At 41.5% G+C, this 22958-nt stretch overlaps 1 long non-coding RNA gene across 1 annotated transcript; it reads left to right on the top strand.

Moving 5' to 3' along the window:
• The first annotated feature begins 1464 nt into the window (after positions 1-1464).
• On the top strand, positions 1465-22727 carry LOC114888434. The gene is made up of 3 exons (XR_003791777.1): positions 1465-1619; positions 4668-4757; positions 21258-22727. It is a non-coding gene; the product is annotated as an uncharacterized LOC114888434 (long non-coding RNA).
• The last annotated feature ends 231 nt before the right edge of the window (positions 22728-22958 follow it).

Below are 22958 nucleotides of genomic sequence, written 5' to 3'. Positions count from 1 at the left end.
ATTCAAGTAACATTTATTGAACATCTAGATATCATGCCATGAACTCTCATTGTTAACCTGTAAAGTATGTTTTCAGATGAATAAAGTGAGCTCAGAGAGGTGAAGTGCTTCCCTCACCTCAGAACCATAATGACTTAGAAGCATTTCTTAAAAAGTTGTATATTTTATACCGACAGTCCAGTGTGATGTGAAAATGGTAACAACTTGCATTTATTTGAAGCTCTATTATGTGCAAAATTCTCTGACTTTTGAAAATTTTGACATGTGGTTCTCAAATATAGTTTCTTTCCCCCCAGTTATTGGACTCAAACTAGGCGTAGATTAAAGACTGAAACCGCACAACTCAGGTTGGGACTTGAATCCACTCTCTTTTTTTTTAAATAGATCTTTATTGGAGTACAATTGCTTCACAGTACTGTGTTAGTTTCTGTTGCACAACAAAGCAAATCAGCCACATGCATACACATGTCCCCATATCTCCTCCCTCTTGAGCCTCCCTCCCACCCTCCCTATCCCACCCCTCTAGGTGGTCACAAAGCACCGAGCAGATCTCCCTGTGCTATAAGGCTGCTTCCCACCAGCTATCTACTTTACATTCAGTAGTGTATATATGTCGATGCTACTCTCACTTCGCCCCAGCTTCGCCCTCCCACCCCATGTCCTCAAGTCCATTTTCTATGTCTACCTCTTTATTCCTGCCTGCAACTAGGTTCATCAGTACCATTTTTTGTTTTTTCTTAGATTCCATATATATGTGTTAGCATATGGTATTTGTTTTTCTCTTTCTGACTTACTTCACTCTGTAAAAATCACACACCTGGTGTCAGGACTTACTGAAGCTCAGGTTCTTTATGTCTCAGCGCAGAAGTTATTCAGCGAGAGGCAAAGTGATAGGTAAGAAGTAGATTTATTGAGAGAGATACACACTCCACAGACAGAGTGTGGGCCATCTCAGAAGGTGAGAGGGCGGCCCCGAACTATGCGGTGGTTAATTTTTTTTTTTTTTTTTTGCGGTACGCGGGCCTCTCACTGCTGTGGCCTCTCCCGTTGCGGAGCACAGGCTCCGGACGCGCAGGCTCAGCGGCCATGGCTCACGGGCCCAGCGCCTCCGCAGCATGTGGGATCCTCCCGGAGCGGTGCACAAACCCGCGTGCCCTGTATCGGCAGACGGACTCTCAACCACTGCGCCACCAGGGAAGCCGGCGGCGGTTAATTTTTATGGGCGGGGTATTTTAATAAACTAATGAGTGGGAGGATTATTCCAACTATTTTGGGGGGAGGGGCGGGGATTTCCAGGAATTGGGCCACCGCCCACTTTTTGGCCTTTTATGGTTGGCCTTGGAACTGTCATGGCGGTGCCTGTGGGTGTGGCCTTTAGCATATGCTAATTTATTACAATGAGCACATAATGAGGCTCAAGGTCTCCTGGAAGTTGAATCTTCTGCCATCTTGGGCCCAATTGGTTCTAAATCAGTTTTTGCGTACCCTCACGTGCTACGTCATTCTTTTAAAGGTTGTGCCCTGCCCCCTTCCCTTCTGTTTGAAGACCACAGAGCGAGAAGAGCTGCAGTTCGGATTCCAACCAGTTCATCTGGCTACGAGCCCAGAGTATCACCCAGGTGAGAGGGCTGTCATCCCTTCTATCCTATCCTGACCAGTTTACTGGTAGAAAATGTTTCTGGTTATTCTAAGTCAGGATTTCCTTTTTTTTTTTTTTTTTGCGGTAAGCAGGCCTCTCACTCTCACTGGACGGGGTCACGAGCCCGTGTCCCCTGCATCGGCAGGTGGACTCTCAACCACTGCGCCACCAGGGAAGCCCAGGATTTTCTTAATATGCTTTGACTTGGCTGCTTCTGTCCCTGGGAGTCCAGCCCCACCTGAAGCACTGCAGGCTTCCTTTTTTTTTTTTTCAACAACAATCGTGCCTGACTCCATGTAAGGTTAGCCAGGTGGCCGGCTACTTAAACCCCTTCATTACCTGGCAACTTAAACCCCTTCATTACCAAAGGAAAATAGCCTTATTGCCTAAGAGAGGTGAAGCGAAGGGAGACCTATATGTTGTATTCATTAAACGTCCAGCTTAAACTTCCCTCAGCCCTCTCCAGCCCTGCGGTGGATAGAAAAAAACATGGAGAGGAGTGACGAGACCTGGATTCCAATTCTGCCTTTTAGTACTTAGTGACCTTGGGGAGGTCGCTTTACCTCTGCAGCCTCTGGTTTCTAGGTAAAGAATAAAATGAGGTATTTTGCCTCATACCTGAAGTGGGCTTATCTTACCACGAGGGGGCAGGCAAATACAACCCGTGAAGTTCTTGCGTATCTCTCACACGCAGGAGTATACAATGAAAAGTTATAATACAAATAAATTTGTAGGAGTTTTAAAAAATTGGTACAATAATATACGGATTTTATGATAGGGTGTTTGAGGACTCTCAACTGTAGGTTACACCTTCCATGTTGTTTGGGTTTAGTTGCCTGTATTGTACGTTGCAGTAATGGCTAGCATTTATTGAGTGCTTGCTGTGTGCAAGGTGCTGTGTTGTACATGTTACCTGTAATCCACACAACAAACTGTGCAAGGTGGGCATTATTCATGCTTTACCCAGAAGGACCCTAAATCTCAGCAAGGTTAGGTGGCTTGCCCAAGGTCAAGCAGCCAGCAACTGGCAAAGCTAGGATTCAGATGTAGGTCTGATTTCCCCTCAGCCAGACCCTGCTTTTATTCCCACAGTTAACCTCCTTCCACAGCTGCATGAGTGTGTGCACGTGGCCTAATCCATCTAGCCCTGCAGTCATCCAGAGGCACAGTGATGTCATGGAAATATTCAATATTTCTCTCTTTGAATGAGTGACTCTGATTTCATAAAACCACAGAAATCGCTAGTATAGGAAAGGTTAGATCATGACATTATTGCTGGAACATCATCGGATTCACCTGTTCTGTTTTCATCGGTCCCACAGAGCTCCGAGGCCCACACTCCACATTCCCACACAGCCTGATCCCTGGAGGCCTTCCTTCTCCAGCTCCCCTCCTGTCCTCTCTCCTTGTGGTGCCCAACAGGAGGTGACAGCTTGTGGCTCTGTACGCTCTCTGTTGGGAGCCTATAGAGGCAAATGCTCAAGGATTCATTACACAGTCTTCCATCAGCCATCAATGTTCTCCTTCCGCCCCTCCTCTCTCACCTTAGCTTAGGACCTGCTACTTACAGCTATGCAAATCAATGTATGTTTCCTAAAACCACCCAGCATTTCAGATACCTTCTCTCTTACTTGCTTGCTATCGGGGTTTTGTGTGTGTGTGTGTGTGTGTGTGTTTTCATTTTAACATCAATTTCAGAATGTCTGCTTTTAAATGCTTTCCTTGAGTATCACTATTCCACCCTGAACATGGCTTTGCTTAGCTTTCAGTTTCCATTTTGTTAATTTTGTCACCTTGTACATTGCTTCTCCGATCTCCCCGTTCATGAATTGGTAGTATATTTCTAACTGCACTGTAAGTTCCTTGAAATCGCTGGAATTTGATTTCTCTCAGGATTTAACTGAGTGTTAATAATAATTAATACTGAGCTGGATTCCATCCCTTATCCTCACTTATGAGGCAGGGATTAGGGTGCATCATTTCAGTAGCTCAGGGGATCATCAGTATGCCCGCTGGGGGATATTTACGAGCACCTATAATGTTCCCAATTCTGTGTTTTGTGCTTTAAGCCATGGTCTGGTATCATTTACTCAAAAACCCAGTGAGGTAGCCACCATTATCATTCCTGGTTAACAAATGACACCTCTCATGGTCAGTAGTCTTGTCCAGAGGCAGAGTGCTGACCGGGGCAGGATTTGAATCCAGGCAATCTGACTCCGAAGGTCACGCCTTTAACCACTGCTCTATCTGCCTCATATCCAGACTTTGGTACCGTTTGGCCTTCAGAGCCGGGTTGTGAGACGGCGGACAGGAACGATGATGGCAAGAATGATGAAAGCGGAACAGGGTAGCTGGTGGAAGTCTCTATTCCACAGTGTGACTCTCCCTGTGACCCCGAACATCTTGAGTAAACTCTACTAAAATTCATGAAACGTTTGAGACCAGAGTTCTTGCAGAAACCCTGGGAAGAGGCAAAGTAGCTTGACAAGATTCAGGCATCATGGTGAGAATGCTGATTTTATCTAGGTCTCTAAAAGGAGTGGGCACCTCAGCTGAACAAAAATTACTATTTTGGCACTAGTCTCTAAAACAAAAACAAACCAAACAACAAGAAATATGTATCACCTTGAACTAAAATGACTCAACAAGAGGCCACATCTCTGTCAAGTGAGAGAAAGTTCCCAGCTGATCATCACTGGGCTTCCAGCACTGCTGCAAGGTCACTGTGGGGACCGCATTGGGTGCAGTCAAGAGGGGAAAACAAAGGCTCCCTTACCCTTTCTTTTGTTTCTTTGCATCTGTTACAGTTGCTGCAGAATAGCAATCCCATCACTCGAAATGGCTCCAAGTCCCTCACTCATTTGTTAGTATTGGTGTTAACATGGAAAATATTGAACACCTGGACTGGCCCAGGCAGCGACCCTCAGAACAGATGATAATTATAAACAGCTCATGTAGGTAGGTGGTGTCAATTAAATATTAGATATGGTGAGCCTAAACGTTGGCTTTACTGTTTCTCTGATTGCAGGCAAACAAGGAGGAGGTGGTAAAATTAGCTCTTGCCTGGACTTCAGATGGCAGAGAAGGTTGGGATTGGCTGTCACCATCGGCGACTCTGGTGAGTGTTCAGGAAAATACTAGGGGGTGATGAAATTTTATGTGGCATCGCAAGACAGAAGGTCAGGTAAGTGGTACCCAAACCTGGCTGATGATTGGAGTTACTTTGTGAGGTAAAAAATATACAGATCCCAGGTTTTGCTTAAGGCCTGTTGAACTTTTAGCCACGGGGCTACATTCATAAAATAAAAATTCCCCAGGTAATTTCTGATAATCAGTTTGATCAATAACTTATTGGAGGGAACATTCCATTATTGTTATTTATTTTTTCTTGAGACGCCTCCCTTATTTCCTGGTTGAGATCCAGAACTCTTTCTCTGGTTACGAAGGTCAATTATCTGAGCAAAGTGATATGTGGATAGGGCATTCAGAAGGATTTATGCCATCCGTGTGTGTGTGTGTGTGTGTGTGTGTGTGCATATAATGCATTTGAAATATGACTTTTAGTCTATAATTAAGCCCAATGAAAGTGTGATATTTTAAGCCTTGGTTTCATTATATGTAAAATAATAATGATTATAATAAAAATGATGATCTATGTAAACCATCTCAATGGCATCAGTTGTGCATCTCTGCCTAGTACATGGCTGTTGCAGGGAGAGTTTTGCTAATCCCACAATCAGCCTCAGGGTTTTTTTTGTTTTGTTTTCTTCTAGGTTAAGAGAGTTATGATTTCTTCTCTCCCTAAACTTTTAGTCTCTCATAGACTTCCCAATGATAGAAAAAGACTAGTACAATTCCCTTAATGACAGTTGCCCTTTTCTCAGTTTTTCTAATGTAGGGAAGCAGTTTTTGAGTCAATAGATTGGCCAGTGGGAAGTCTATACTGAAATCAACATCATGCCTATAAGTTTGCTTGGGGATTACTTCAATAAACTCTGGGAAATAAAACCCTTTCTGCAGAAGAATCGATCATACTTATCTGGCTTGGAGCCAGTTCTGAAACAAAGGGCTATCTCACTGGATATAGTACTGTTTCTAAACTAAGTGATACAGAATGTTCTTCATTGTCAGAAAGTGATAAAAATAAATATGGTGATTAGATACCCATTATGTTTATCAGGAACTCCAAAGCAGAAAAACCATTGTTGGAAATTCTGTGATCACTATAAAAATAAACTCAAAATAAATTAAAGAATTCAAAGCTGCAATTCTCAATCAGGTGTCTCTAAACTAAATAATGAATGGGGAAAGAGACTTTTAATTAAAAAATTCTAATAAAAAGCATATGTCTACTACGCAAAGACCAAATTATTTGGTGGATATTTCTTGGGAAACAAAACTTTTAAAGATTGGGCACATAAAGGTATAAATGGAAATAATAAATGTAGAAAGGTTAAAAATGGTGAAAAGTTTGCTTCAAGGTGTTCATTATTCAAAAAGAAACTGGGTTCCTTGGATCTAATTGCATTTTATAAGATAGACTTGAGCATATCATTGAGGATAGTGGACCCCAACTTTTTAAATGCCCCAAGCTCATTTTTTCCCCTAATACACTCAGCACAATATTATTCGTAAATTTATCTTATAGTAATTGTGGTGATTCATAATTACAAGACCACAATAAATAGCTTTTCATATAAGTGGTATTTCATAAATCAGAGCAGCACATATAAACTATATAAGATTAAAAAAAAGTAGCAGCTATATGTGCAAGAAATGTATGTCATCTACAGACAATGTTTGAGGACATACACTTGAAAATATAGATTCTTCCACCCCTCTTTGTATTAGCTCTCCAAATCTGTAGGTGATCCATGGTCCACATATTTGGGATCACTAATTTATCGAGTGAAGACAAGAACAGTGCATGGTTTAAACTCTCCCTCAGATACACTGACTTGAAAGACTTTTGCCTGAAATGTATTCTTTCCTACTTCTGTCTGTGCTGACCACCATTCACATCTGGTGGTACCCATCTTGCTGACTGTGATCCTTGGCAATTTTAGCCTGTGTCTCAACAATATGGTGTGGGACTAGAAAAAAAAGAACTAAGGGAGAGCGTCCAGATTCTAGCGCTGGGTTGGGACTTGGGGTTAATCATTTTGACTCCCTTTTTATATGCAACATAAAGACTCCAATGCTCCTGTTATTAACCCAGCTCACAGGGGACCTAGAGGAATAAAGTTAATACGAAGGAACAATCTGAAAGCTTTGGCTGAAGGGTATTATTTAAGCCACTGGAGAAAACTGTCCAATTATGGATAAGAAAGTAGTACGGATGTGAACTTGTGGGTTTTTTCCATTTACGTAAATTAGTGGTAAGAGGTCTAGAACATACAATTTTCTTACGTATATTTTATTCCTTCACTAGTAGATAGAAATAAAGGCGCCCAGCCTGCAACAGAAAGTTGGGAACAGTGGGGCTGAAATGGCTATTCTTGTTATTTTCCCTTCCCGGGAGCTAGCTTCATGCAGTTCATGCTTCAGGGTCTGGCTGAACCTCCCAGGGCATTGCAATGCCTAATACTCAGTGCAGTAAAAAGATTCTTTCGAAGTTTTTTAGATGAATACATAATAATTTTTCATACATTCACAATACCTCTTATTCCTTGAATTCACAAGGGAGAAACACTAATCACGGCAATATTAAGTACTGTAATGAGCGCAAGGTAGCATATGGGCCCTGGGGTAAACAGTTTCTGTACTGTTGATGTACTTATTTGCTTTTCCTATAAAACGTCCACGACCTGAACCATTGCTGCAGAATACAAATACAGGTTTTCAATCTAAGCCACACATTAAGATTCTTTCTTGAAAAGAATCCGAGTGTTCTCTGGAAAGACAAAGGAAGGCTAATTAGTGCCTTGGGCCCTGGAAACCAGTGTTTTGCAGTATAAGTGAGTTTTTGAGGATGGATCCTCTATAAAGAACGCCACAACTTCTATCAAGACACCATCAATATGATTTCATTTCCAGATGCTTCTGTTTAGAGTTCAATATCTGCCTGGCATTCTGTTGTATATTATCACATCATGAAGGTATTGAGGTATGATTTCTTGTCTTCAAAGAAACACATAATATTGACAAAATTCATATAATTCCTGAGAGTTCACGGAAGACATATAAACATATAAGATGCAAACGTAAATGCCTTGGGGCCAGGCAGATAGCGTCAATGTGTGGTGCTGCCTGGTATAAGACAGTAGGGTGTGGTGGGGATTGTGGCCAACTGGGAGATGCATTACCCTCAAGTTCAAAGTCACATTTAAAGAAAACTGCTCTGCTATTCAAATGAAACATATACGTGGGCTACATTTACCCTGTTGACTTCTTTTCAGATACGCACAATCTCTTTTGGGCCTCTAGCAACTGTTCAAAGTTGACTATAGACACCATTTTGCAAAAGAGGAAACAGAGGCTCTCTGAGGTAAAAGTCTTGGGCAAAGTAACTCAGCGAGTAACTGGGAAAGCAAGAATAAGAAATTGAAGTTCTGTGGACCCAAGCCCAGTAATTTTTGTAAAAAACTAGTAGAGTAGGAAGGGGCAGAAATTGCTATTTACTTTGAGATTTACTCACTCTTCTCATATCTAACTCATCATCCAAGGGCTCCTCCACTGAGTTTGGTGGCCCTTTCCCCATATTTTTGTACAACATTAAAGAACACAGTATGTGTATGTAATATCCTCTAGTCAACATGCTTCTGATTTAGAAGTCTCTGGGCTGCTTTCAATACACTGATTTGCTCTCCAAAGACAAGAAGAAATTGCTGAGGAACGTAGCTTGATGCAAAAGGTTGCTGCTGTCATCGGAGCAGGCTGGTCAATCCAGGGTGGACCCGATGCAGGGCTGCAGACCTCATTAGGGCTGACTAGGATGCCTCAGAGCATGGGTACACATCACAGACATGAAGAGCTATCCTTATAGCCAGTTCAGGTGGCAAAATATAGGCTTCAGGGTCAGAAAGAGTTGGGTACAAAGCATCTTGTCCTGGGTGGCCAGGGCAATCTAATTAAACCTTCACTATCACTTTTGTTGTTTGAAAATGGAGGAGACAATTATCGTGGGGCTACATAGGTGAATGTATTTGGAACAGGCGTTGGGCAGTTGTTACTGAATACTAGATGCTCAGTAAATGCTGGTTCTCCTCTCTCCCTCTTCCTTTCCCCTGGCTTCATGCCCAGTGGAGGAGGCTTAGGCCACGCTGGTAAAATGAGAAGTTGGGAGATGTGCTTTGGGAGCTGGAAGACCACAGTCCTCATTGCCACGACCTATACAGTGTTGACAGGGACAATATCTGCCTTGGGGTGCTCCAAATACTTTGTCACTCTTAAGGGACAGTGAGTAGGAAGTAAGTTTTGGAAAGTGAAGTAGAATTTCTGTAAACTGCTGGCGCAAAATCTCTGACAGGGTCACATGCAGATTAGCATAATTTTTGTTCTATTTTTGTCCTGTGAGATACTTATTTGAGTTTCATTGTGCCCATTGTGTGGCTTTTGTTCTGAGGCTATGGGTTTAATTATTTAGCTATTTATGAGTGCATCTGGGCATAAATGCCACAGTTTTATTTCAGTGACAAATTTATGGTCAGTGAATTTTAGTAATGAATGAATAAATTATTTCTCTTTCATAAATGCCCCTGCAGTTTGTGATTTCCATGGCAATTCATAATACTTAAGAAAGGTTCTTTATTAGTTGAAAAAGCCAATGCTAATGGAATCAGGAAAGGAGAGATTTTAAATTGCTTTAATTAACTGTGTTAATTAATATCCAGCATGTGTAAGATATTGAATTGGCTTTGGTTGGCTCGATTAGAATTTAGTTGCTTAAAATCTGTCTAATATATAAATGTTCTTTGTTAAAGGACATTCTGATTCTTTTGTGAAGTAAATGGCAGGAATAAAAGGATTTCCTTTTCTGTAATCTTTGATTCCTGGTATGTTATTGAAATAATGAAATTACTGAAATTTGCCAAAAAAAAAAAATCAGCACATGTAAACAAATCCACATCTTGGCTTTCTAATAAAGCCTTAAAGCCACATTGTGATGTGATTTGAAGGAATTAGGGAAGCTTATGACTGATTGCATATTTCAAATCTTTTTCAAGAAGAGTCAACACAAAGAAATTTAAATAAACCCTATTCTCCACAAATCACTGCACTAGATGGACTGGGGCAAAAAAAAAAAGACGAAGAAGGCTAATCCCTGCTCCTATGGAGCACACAACTGAGTGAAGATGGGAGACTCACAGTTACTCAAATGAGGAGTTGGGAAGAGTGTTTGAAGAAGGAGATGCTGAGTATGGTTTCTGTGCAGAAGGAACAGACTGTTAATCCTTGAGGATAGTGAATGCCCTATTTTTAGATCCTCCTAGGCTTAGCATATGTTTCCTTAATGGAAAACATCAAGACTCATTCTTGATTTTTCTTTTTCTTCACACTCACATCCATTTCATCAACAATTCCCATCAGCTTCACATTCAAAATATGTATTGAATCTACACACTTCTTATCACTTCTACCAATACCACATAGTCCAAACCCCTGTGCAGATTTCCTATTTCATCTAACTCTTCCCAGGGCCTGGAGGGAGTTAGCAAGTGCAAAGGCCCTGGGCCCTGGATATTCCCTCCGCTGGAATAATTTCCCTTTAGATAGTCTCAGGACTCATTTGCTACCTCATTCAGGTTTCTGATCAAATGGTACCTCCTCAAAGAGACTTACCTGACTACCCTATCTAAAATAACCTCTTGCTATGTACTTGTCTGACTTTTAAAAAATCATGGTACCTGTATCAGTCAGGGTTTAAGCACAGAATTACATATATATATTATATAGATATAATATATATATATAGTATTTGCATCTGGTCAGGAGGGGAAGATGGATGTGGAGTGGGGAGATCAAGGGTTGGCTGGAACCCACAAACATGACCTGGAACCCCATGGGGATGGACTAAATAAAACCTGTATCCATTTTTTTTTTTTTTTGCCACTGGCCTTGCTGACAAGGGTATCCTGCAGAAGCCAAGGCACTTCATCAGGGAGCTAAACACACGCACCTGGCCCAGGAGTCACTGGCTCAGGTGTTAAAGAAGCTGCAGGAGGATAGGGAAAGGCAGTCCAGCTACTGCTCTACGCCCCTGGGGTATCTCAGCAGATCAGCAACAATGGGTGTGAGCTACAAATAGGCAGCTGCTTCCCTCTGCTCTCTACATCTCCCAGAATCTTCCTGTGGTCTAATCAGAAAGACACAAGAAATGGAATTCTAGAAAATGTAATTCAGCCCAGCCAAACTGACATGTTACAAAGCCATCGCGGTATCTATAGTACCTAACATTGTGCTATATCTTTATTTGCTCCATGAAAGCAATTATTTTTTTCTTCTCAACAGAGCAGATTCAGATACGTGATTTGTAACAGAATCTTTCTAGATTGTTACCTAATTTCCATATATCTCCCCCATCAGCCTCTTGCTACTGTCTAAAATAATATTACTGATTCTTTCCTTGGTGTTATTAAGAATTCGTCACCAATTTGACAATGTTCAGATGACCTCCTCATTGTCACAATGTGACAATTTTGTGCTAAGTGTCTAACAAATACTTCATTTAGTTAGTCCTCACAACAACTCTGAAAGTAGATGTTATTATCTCCATTTTACAGATAAGGAAACTGAGGCTTAGGGAGGTTAATACCCCAGTGAGGTCACATAGTTAGTAACAGAGCCCTGCAGGATTTGAACCCAGGTCTCATTGATTGAGAAGTTTGTTCTATTAAACTCTATATGTGGGTAATTATAGTATAAATGTTGGACTAATTGAGATCACTGTTATCCTTATGAGAAGTGGGAATCAGCCACCGGTGTCTGGGTCTAGTATTCTACAGCGTGAGGCAGGATGAGAACCTGCTGGTCATTGCATTGTATTGATCTAAAGCTAAAGTAGTTAAAACCAAACGGGTGGCAAAATCCAGAAGATGGACTAATGTAACACATGTGATCAAATAAAATCAATAAAAATGGTTCAAAGGATTGGTCCCTGACAGGAATTATTGATTTAAGCGGGAACAAGTTAATATGGATTTGACAGCAAATCTAGGTTCTAGGCAGCCCTTAATGAATGGACTCTTGGATGATGGGTAGAAATTGCACATCTTCAATATCTATGTTTTTCCTCTCTTTCCCAGGCACATAGCTGAACTCCATTTCCCAGATCCTTAGCAGTGACTCTGGGGCCATTTGACCAAGTTCTGCCTAATGGAATATGGCTAAAGTGAAGCCTGTCACTTCCCTGCCTGACTCATAAAAAGCTCTATGCATGACCCTCATCTCTTCTTTCTGTACTGCCGTATCCTCAGAAGTCACTTTATTTTTTAAAAATTTTAAAAAATAAATTTATTTACTTGTTTATTTTTGGCTGCATTAGGTCTTTGTTGCTGTGCACGGGCTTTCTCTAGTTGCGGCGAGCGGGGGCTACTCTTCGTTGTGGTGCGCGGGCTTCTCATTGTGGTGGCGTCTCTTGTTGCGGAGCACGGGCTCTAGGTGCTCGGGCTTCAGTAGTTGTGGCACGCGGGCTCAGTAGCTGTGGCACACGGGCTCTAGAGCACAGGCTCAGTAGTTGTGACGCACGGGCTTAGTTGCTCTGCGGTGTGTGGGATCTTCCTGAACCAGGGCTCAAACCCATGTCCCCTGCATTGGCAGGCAGATTCTTAACCACTGAGCCACAAGGGAAGCCCCAGAAGTCACTTTAAAGTAAATGTACTTTAAGAATAAAGGAGTCTGGAAGCCTGGGTCCCCCTATTATTCACTGCTTCTCGCTCTCCACTCTTCACCCTGCCTCACTGACTTACGTTGGACTGTGGCATGAGAGAGAAATAAACCTTTGTTGAGTTAAGCCACTGAGAACGTGGACTTTTGGTTATATAAGCCAATGTTATTTATTCTGTAAGACGAGCATGCCCAATGGCTCAAGCTCACGTCTCCTTGAAGTATCAGTGCTGCTACTGGATTTTCTGCCTGTTCTCTCCTATTACTTTCAGTACCAGAACTCAAAGGTGTCCAAGTGCCTAATGATAATCAGACCTTAGATGCCAGAACCAGGAGCTAAAGCACAGGCTCCCTGAGTCTAGGTCAAAGCAAAGCTCATAGTCAGCATTTGTGTCTGCTTGGGTCCTTGAAAAAAATAGCAGGCCTTTGATGGGAAAGAGGATTGTAAATTCTGAGAGGTTGCAAATCACGTCACATAAGATTTCATAACTTGGGCTTCCCTGGTGGCGCAGTGGTTGAGAGTCCGCCAGCCGATGCAGGGGACATGGGTTCGTGCCCCAGTCCGGGAAGATCCCACGTGCCGCGGAGCGGCTGGGCCCATGAGCCATGGCCTCTGAGCCTGCACGTCCGGAGCCTGTGCTCCGCAACGGGAGAGGCCACAGCAGTAAGAGGCCCACGTACCGCAAAAAAAAAAAAAAAAAAAAGAAAAAGATTTCATATCTTGTGTTGAACTATGCTGGTGGGTGAAGAATTGATGAGATAGAAAGGAGGGAACTTTTGTAGTTTTGGAAAAGAACGGCCACAATAAATGTGGTGTATAAAATGAGTGGACCCTGAGAGGCAAGTACAGACAATGGAAGAATTAAATTGTGAGTTGAAAGATCAAAAGAAAGCAGTGAATAGATAAAAGGAAAGGAATAGATAAAGAGATGCTTTGAAGGAAATAAAACAAAGTTGGTGACGATAAGCATTAAAGATGGGAGGGAGGTGAGTCAAAGATAACTTAAAAGTTTCAAGTCTTGAAGATTTGGGAAAATAAATGGTAGTGCCATTGGCAGTGACAGCAAATATTTGGAAGAGGCATAGTTTTTTTATTGCCATTTAGTTGACCTACGATGTTGGTTTCAGGTGTACAACATAGTGGTTCAATATTTCTATACATTACCAAATGATCTCCACAATAAGTTAGAAACCATCTGTCACCATACAGTTGCTATTAAAATATTGGTGACACTATCCCCTATCCTGTACATTACATCTCCATGACTTATTTATTGTATGAACGAAAGTTTGTACCTCTTAATCCCCTTCACCTATTTTGTTCATTTCCCCACCCCCTTCTCCTCTGGCAACCACCAGTTTGTTCTCTGTATCTCCAACCCTGTTTCTGTTTTGTTTGTTTTGGTTTTTAGATTCCACGTATAAGTGAAATCATACTGTAATTGTCTTTCTCTGTCTGACTTATTTCACTTAGCATAATAATTTCTAAATCCATCCATGTTGTTGGCAAGCTTTCATTCTTTTTAAAGACTGAGTAATATTCCTTTGCATATATTTACCATATCTTCTTTATCCATTAATCTATCCTTGGACACTTAGGCTGCTTCCATATCTTGGCTATTGCAAATAATGCTGCAATGAACATATGGGTTCATATATCTTTTTGAATTAGCATTTTTGTTTTCTTCAGGTATTTACCCAGGTATGGAATTTCTGGATTGTATAATAGTTCTAGTTTTAATTTTTTGAGGAACCTTTATACTGTTTTCCATAGTGGCTGCACCAATTTACTATCCCACCAACAGTGTAAGAGGGGGTCCCCTTTCTTTACATCCTCACCAGCACTTTTGTTGTCTTTTGATGATGGCCATCTGAAAGGTGTGAGGTGATGTCTCATTGTGTTTTTGATTTGCATTTCCCTGAGGCTTATTGATATTGGAGCATCTTTTCCTGTGTCTGTTGGTCATCTGTATGTCTTCTTTGGAAAACGTATATTCAGGTCCTCTGCCCATTTTTTAATTGGATTTAAACCCTTCGGGTTTTCAAAGCCAGACATTTTGTGGGCTTGTCTTCCCTGTGCAGCACCCCCAGGCTGGGGAGCTCGATGTGGGAATCAGATTCCTGGCTCCTTTAGGAGAACTCTGCAGTTGTGATTTTCCTCCCACTTTTGGGTCACCTTGCTGGGGGCGGGGGTCCAGACTAGATGCCCCTTTTGTTGTTACTCCTTCTTTATATGTTTTGTTATGGAAAATCCTTTCTGCTAGTCTTCAAGTCACTCTCAAATATAGCTGTCTGTAAGCAGTTGTAACTTGGTGTGTCCGTGGGAGGAGGTAGCCTCAGGATATTCCTGCACCACCATTTTGTTCCAGATTCCAGGAGAAGAATAATTTTTGATGGAAATGTGATGATTTTTGTGTGTGTGTGTATGTAGAGTTTCAGTGACTGAGACATTTAGAAATGTCCAGTAAGCAGTTGATAAATTACTTTCTAATCAGGCTGACTTTTCTTTTTCTTTCAAGTATAGTAAAAACTAGGCTTCTGATCATTGGAGTCTTTTTTTTTTTTTTTCCAAAACTGAAGTTAAACTAATACTTTCCAGGCATTTGATATATACCTTATGATGGTGACAATGCTTAATAACTCCATCATTTTGCTGCTGTCTCTTGTTCTGTTTCCCTTCCCACCACAATAATTGAGGCTTCTATACTTTGCCCACACTGCTAATGTATTTATAAAGCATGGCCCTGCTGTTCTTTCATGCCCTTGCTAGTTGCAATGTATTTTGTGATGTGGCCTTTTGACTTGGCCTGTGCCTGTGTCAAATTGTCTTATACACGTCCTTGATCTTTTGCCCTGCTAACATTTTACACACTATTACATTTCAGGGTTTGGAATCTTTAATCATGCAGTAAACACTGATGCTGCATTAATTTTAAATTCAAGAGATTGAAAAAGAGGGAGATTGAAAAGGAGGTCAACTTGGATCTAGAGACTGACTGAATTTCTGTAGGAGGCAGAGCACCTTAAAAGCCTGCATTTCAACCAGATGATTTATGAGTGACCCGTGTGGCTGATATTCAAAGAAAGAAATTACTGCTTTGGAGGTGAGAGCCAAGATAGTGCCTCACTGCTGGTCAGTTTCTCATCATCTTTGGAGAATAAAGGTAGAGAATATTGGGGACTGTTTGGACCAGAAGAACCTGGTTGGTTAGGACCCCACTGGGTCTCCAGATTATGCCAGGAGAACGGGAATGTGTTCTGTGAGGAGACAGTTAGTGCTTTTTCATCTCCCTACACATAGCAGAAATATTTGGAAACAGCTCCATCCTCTCCGTGAACTCAATTTCACTGGCCTTACTGCTTAATGCTTTCTTTTCTTCAATGCCTTTCTCATGAACAGTGCAGATCCAACAGAACCAACTGTCACTGACTTTGGTGATTGTCAGCAAGGGGGGGTAAATATCTCTTTGATGGGTGTTTTGATGTGCTTGTTTAAATGTGCCCTCTGTCCACTGATGCTTGTGGAATGACCTCTTGTTGTCTCAAAGGCTGGCCTCTCTTATTTCTGCCTGGGAGGTAGAAGTGTGTTCTTCCTGCACCCATTTCAAGTCTTGTCAAAGCAGACATCGAGATGAATATTTGCCCTTTCCTCCCTTCTCAGGCCAGCTCTGCAAACTAGTAACATTATTGACATGGATTGTATAGATATAAAAACAAAGAGATAAAATGATACTTAGTACTAATGAGCATAGGGTAGAATAATATATGTCTGCAATATGACCTGAGCTGTGCACAAACAAATGCACAATGATATTTTTCAGATTATCAGTGGACAGAGGGCATATCAGAATAAATTGGGGGACTCTTCTTCAAATATACTTACCAAGGATACATCTCCTCTGTGACAAGCAATGACAGATGAGACAGCTAGAAATGCACTGTGTATATGACCAGCATAGAGGAGAAAAAAGTTGAGCACCAAATCCTGTGTGATTGATTAGAATAAGACAAGAAAATCTTTGTTCAGGTTGCAGTCTTTATTGATAGCAGATCAGAATCTGAGTATGAAAATCAGACAAAATATACTTGTAGAATTCAACATTTCTATGTATATGGACTTAGAATTAGATTAGGCCTCTTTATGCCTCAGGTTTAATAAGATTAGAAAATCATGTTGCAATTTTGCATGTTTAGATGAGAAGGGATAGTAATACTTACCATGTGGCTCAAAATCCTCATTTCACGGAGGAGAGTTCTGAGGCCTAGAGAAATTATGATTGTCCATGGTCAAAGTGGTGTAATGGCAAAAACTTAGGCTTTGGAGACACAACAGTCTGAGCTGGATTTCTTGACTTCCATTTGACCTTGAGCAAGTTTCTTAACTTTGCTTAGTCTTAGGACCCTGATTTGTAAAATCAAGATGTTAATCCCTGTCATTCAAGTTTATTGGAAAAAATAAATAAGCTAAAATCTCCAAAACAGTTATAGGCAGATAGTAGGCTCTGAACAAAGGGGGACTGCTAGTATTATTATATATGCTGAGAGAAGACAGATTTGGGAATAGAAGCTATATCAACAGTATAGGATACAGCTTTTGTTTTTCTACCTCATATAGCTCATAAATCAAGTTTCTATCAATGAAAACTAGCACTTATGGAGAGTTTGCAAACACTTTCACATCTGCTACTCATGACTAAATGGAGGGGCCAGTATTACAGTCCAGCTATAGGGAACATTGACTTTTAACTTTAGGTTAAATGACTTGCTCAATAATGCTAATAAGGAATAGAGTTGGGACTGAGTCCAAACTCGGGTCTTCCCCTACCCTGAACCATTCCAGATTTGCTCCTGTATAGTCGATGTTTCATGGCTTGCCATTTCCTCCATTCCCTAATTAAAGTGCTGTATCAGTGCTCCACAAACATACTCTATTTCTTATTTTATATATATATTTGAAGTGGTAACATAACTGGTATATTGAATTAGTTGAACACTATAGGGTGCAAGTAGAAAACAATTTTATCTCATTATCTCAAACATTGTGGACATTTCACTCCTGTAACTAGGATAAAATCTCAGCCAGCCACTGATGTTTCCAGGCAATCTTAGATAATAAAATTTCAATTGACCTTCCAGCCATGATGGTAATTGGTACTTGACTAGCTCTTGCAACGTAAACAACTATAAAGCTAGACAAATATGTATGGAACAGCTGTTTTCAGATGATGGACGACAGGCAGCAATGGACTGTAATCCCTAGAAAAGGAAAACACATGATCCTTATGATTACCCCAGATTTTTGACTGAAGGCACTTTGAGACCATGGCACAGGAATTTGAAACCCTAGCAAGTATGACAGCCTCACTGAATGGAGGAGCCAGAGTCTGGGGCTGCTGAGGCTGGACTTGTAGGAATGGATATCTGAAAGAAGGCAGCTGGTGAGAAAATAAGCTTCAGAAATCTGCCTAGGGGTCCCCTTGAATCGTTGGCCAAATACTAATCGGCAGGTGCAGGGAGAGACACGGCAAAAGGCTTGACAGCAAGCAGCTACTTAGGGAGCTGTGAGCTGACCTGAGATTTTTGAGATCACAGAGTTCAAGGGAGCATTAGAATTCTGACCAACCAAAGTAGAGGGGTCTTGCTGAAACTTCAAGTGTTCAATTGGAACCCCATAAAGGCCACATCTCAGATGTTGGGCTACTGTGGCCTTAGAGAAGGAAGTAGGAAAGTGTGCCTTATACCTGTAGAAAAAAAATGATCAATGGAAGCAGACCCAGAGATGGCAGAGATATTGGAATTAGCAGGAAAGAACTTGAACAGCTATTATAAATATATTCAATAACTTAAAGGAAAATATTGTCATACTTAGTGATGAACAGGTGGATAATTTCAGTAGAGAAATTGGAATTATAAAACAAGAACCAAATGAAGCATTAGAACTGAAAAAAAAAAAAGGAAATGAAAAATTCACTGGACTAGCTTAACAGAAGATTGAACACTTTAGAAGAAAATATCAGTAAACTATCCAAATTGAATGACAGGAAAAGAGCCTGAGAGAAGGAACAGTCTCAGAGATCTGTGAGGCAACAATAATCGGTCTAACTTATGTGTAACTGGAGTTCCCAGAAGAAGGAAGAGTGAGACTGAGGCAGAAAAACAAGGATGAAATAATTAGCAAAAATTTAAAATTTGATCTTTAAATTTTGGAACAGGGAAAGGAAGTTCACTCTTAAAACTTCTTTCCAAATTGTACTGGATGTATTAGAACTAGTAAGTGAATTTAGAAAGGTTGTAGGATTGAAGATCAATATACAAAGACAATTGCTTCTCTATATACAAGCAAGAAACAATTGGAAAATGAAATTAAAGGTCAATTCTAGTGTCAATAGCATCAAAAAATATAAAATACATAGGAATAAATTTAACGAAAGAAGTGTAAGACCTCTATACAAAACACCAAAAAAGATTGCAAAAAGGAATAAAAGACCTAAATTCATGGTGAAATATACCATTTATGGATTGCAAGATTTAATATTGTTAAGAAATCATTTCTTTCCAAATTGTTCTATAGATTCAGACAATGACAATTGAAATCCAAGCAGTTTTTTAAAAATAGAAACTGACAAGCTGATTTATATGGAAATGCCAAGGACTTAGAATAGCCAAAACAATTTTAAAGATAAAGAACTTAGACTACTTGATTTCAAGATTTACCTTAAATTATTATAATCAAACATTATTATTGATGTAAGGATAGACAAATAGGTCAATAGGATGGAAGAAAAGAGTCTATAAATAGACCCACAGGTATATGTTGTTATGGTTTTAAAGATGACTACAAATTCTTAGATACACCTCCCATCAGGATGTGGGGATCCCTTGAATCTAGATGGGACTGCGACTACTTTGTCCAAAAGAATATGATGGCAATGAAACTGTATAATTCCTGAGAGTAAGTCGTAGGAGGCAAAACACCTTCTGCCAGGTTCTCTTGGGACACTCCTTCTGTGGGAAGCCAGGCTTATGTAAAAAGTTTGACTACCCTGTGGCTACTATGCTGGAGAGGTCATGTGTAGATATTTTGATTGACACTCTCAGCTGAGCCCCTGGCAGCCAGCCAGCATGCCAGTCATGTGAATGAGCCATATTTGACCCTGAGCCTAACTGAACCTTCAGAAATCTACAGCCCCATGCAACACCTAAGTGTATCCACATGAGAAGCTCCATGAATAAACTCCAGCAGAGCCTTTCTCAGATTGCTGACCCATAAAATAGCAAAGTAAAATCCTTGTTCTAAGCCAGTCATTCTGGTGGTAGTTTGTTATGCAACAAAAGTAATTGGATAATTTAGTGGGTAAATGAGACTCCTTTCAAGAAATGGTGCAAGGAAAACTGGATATCTGTATGGAAAAAAAGAACTTCAACATATACTTTGTACTATACATAAGACAGTTCAAATTGGAGGATCGACTCAAATGAAAGAACAAAATATGTAGAGCTTCTAGATAAACACATCAAACTATATTTACGTAATGGAATATACTCAGCAATAAGGAAGAAAAATAACTCACTGATACATGCAACATCAGGGATGTATCTCAACAACATTACCTTGAGTAAAATAAGCCAGACATGAAAGAGTACGTATTATATGAATTTATTTATATAAAGTTCTAGGACAGGTAATCTACAGTGATATTGAACAGTAGTTGCCTCTGCAGAAGGGATGAAATTCTGGTACTGGTTCCCTCTGTTTATGGCAGGTCCCTAACACTGATTATTTTTCTTTTAGGTGCTTTTGTGACTTCCACAGAAACACTCCTGCTGGGGCTCTCTAATTGTAATTGTCATGATTTGAGTCTCAGCCTTTGTATATGCAGTGACCCATCTCATGCTAAGTCTCTCTTTAGGGTTCCATCATACATTCAGGGCATCTCCTGAGTAAAGTTTACTTTAAGGCAGCTCCAGGTCAGCTTTCTTCCCCATGTAGTCCACATCTCACCAATGAAAATGCTCAGAAATATTTGTCCCACCAAGAACTGCAGTTTGTTCCCAGTGCAGGGCTTTCGTCTTTAGCCATGGGCTTCAGCTTCTTGCCTCAGGCCTTTTCAAGCATGGTTCTGACATCAGTCTTGGACCCCAGATATGCCAGGCAGTCAAGATCAACTGCTCTGAGCCATTCACCAGATGCTTCTCTTACTTGCCCTCTTCCCCTCCTCTATGATGGGAAGAGAAAATATTATAGTCCTCTAGAACTGGCCGCAGTAATTTTGCTTTGCAATCCCTTTAAACCTCAATCCTTTTATATCCTCAAGAGGGTTGCTGAGCGATTCACGGCAACACTGATTTATTATCATTTGCTTTGGAAGCTCTGCAGAGGTGGTGTTGCCCTACACTTTGTAATGTAGGGTACTTAGTACCTATTGTTTACTTTCTCCAATTTTAGACTGAGGCAGAAATAGTCGAATTTTAACTTCTTATTACAGAAAGGGGGCATTTCAAAGCCCTGGGAGCTGACCTTTAGCTGACATTTTTGGCTTTCCAAAGCAGAGCACTTTTACTAAATTATTAGCTGCAGAAAATCTGTCAGAAGATTCAGTTTGTCCACAATTAACATTAATGTCAAGTGTGACAGCTATTTTTGTGATGATTTCAGCGGTGAAAATTCTCTTGTCTCACTAGTGTTCCTGCCACCCACAAATTAAAAAAAGCTCACTGTTAATGGGCCTCAGTTAGTTCTTGTGCCCTGTTGAATAATTCTATGTTCTCACTTTATAATTTTATTTTAAAATAGAAGTCACTACATTTGAGGGTGACCTACAAGATGGCGAAGGAGTAAGACGTGGAGATCACCTTCCTCCCCACAAATACATCAAAAATACATTTACATGTGGAACAACTGCTACAGAACACCTACTGAATGCTGGCAGAAGACCTCAGACTTCCAAAAAGGCAAGAAAATCCCCACGGAACTGGGTAGGGCAAAATAAAAAAAAGAAGAAAAAGAGACAAAGCAATAGGGATGGGACCTGCACCTCTGGGAGGGAGCTGTGAAGGAGGAAAAGTTTTCACACACTAGGAAGCCCCCTCACTGGCAGGGATGGTGTGGGGAGCTTCAGAGACACAGAGGAGAGCACAGCAACAGCGGTGCAGAGGGCAAAGCGGAGAGATTCCTGCACAGAAGATGGGTGCCGACCAGCACTCACCAGCCTGAGGCGCTTGTCTGCTCACCTGCTGGGGCAGGGGGGTGCTGGGACCTGAGGCTTGGGCTTCAGAGATCAAACCCCAGGGAGAGGACTGGGTTGGCTGTGTGAAGACAGACTGAAGGGGGCTAGTGCACCAGAGCTAGCTGGGAGGGAGTCCTGGAAAGTGTGGACCTGCCGGAGAGGCAAGAGACCATTGTTTCAGGGTGCAAGAGGAGAGGGGATTCCTGCTCTGTGTGCCCATAGATGGCAGAGCACCACCTAAGCAAGCTCCAGAGACAGGCATGAGCTGTGGCTATCATCTTGGATCCCAGAGGCAGGCATGGACTGCTACCACTGCCACCACTGCCACCAGAGGTCCTGTGTGCAAGCACAGATCACTACCCACACCCTCCCAGGAGCCTTTGCAGCACACCACTTCCAGGGTCCTGTGATCCAGGGCCAGCTTCCCCGGGAGAACACACGGTGTGCCTCAGGCTGTTGGAATGTCACGCCGGCCTCTACTGCTGCAGACACTCCCTGCATCCCAGTTCTGATGACCGTACCCTCCCTCTCCCCAGCCTGAGTGGGCAAGAGAGCCCTAATCAGCCGCGGCTTTAAGCCCCTCCTGTCTGGTGGGAACAGACGCCTGAGGGCGACCTACACGCGGAGGTGGGGCCAATCCAAAGCTGAGCCCCAGGAGCTGTGCAAACAAAGAAGAGAAAGGGAAATTTCTCTGCACAACCTCAGAAGCAGTGCATTAAATCCCTGCGATCAGCTTGGTAAACTCTGCATCTGTGGAATACCTGACTAGACAATGAGTGTTCCCAAAGCTGAGGCAGTGGACTTTGGGGGCAACTGTGGACTTGGGGTTTGCTTTCTGTGTTTGATTTGTTTTGAGTTTTATGTTTATCTTAGTTTAGTTTTTAGTGTTTGTTTTCACTTGTGGGTTTCTTTATTGGTTTGGTGCTCTCTTCCTTTCTCTTTTCCTTTTTTCCCTCTTTTTGTGAGTGTGCGTATGTTTCTTTGTGTGACTTTGTTTCGTTTTGCTTTTACCCTTTGTCTTGGCGTTCTGTCTGTTCGTTTTTTCTTTTACTTTTTTCTTCCTTTTCTTCTGTGCCATGTGGCTGGCAGGGTCTTGGTGCTCTGGCCAGATGTTGGGCCTGAGCCTCCAAGGTGGGAGAGCCGAGTCCAGGATTTTGCACAACCAGAGACCTCCTGGCCCCATGTAATATTAATCAGTGAGAGCTCTCCCAGAGATCTCCATCTCAACACTAAGACCCAGCACCACCTAATGGACAGCAAGCTCCAGT

This window comes from Monodon monoceros, unplaced genomic scaffold (genome assembly GCF_005190385.1).
Source record: "Monodon monoceros isolate NGI ecotype Baffin Bay Population unplaced genomic scaffold, NGI_Narwhal_1 Super_Scaffold_8, whole genome shotgun sequence".
NCBI lineage: Eukaryota > Metazoa > Chordata > Mammalia > Artiodactyla > Monodontidae > Monodon > Monodon monoceros.
Note: the sequence above shows the minus strand (reverse complement) of the source record. Positions and strands in the feature narration are given on the sequence as shown.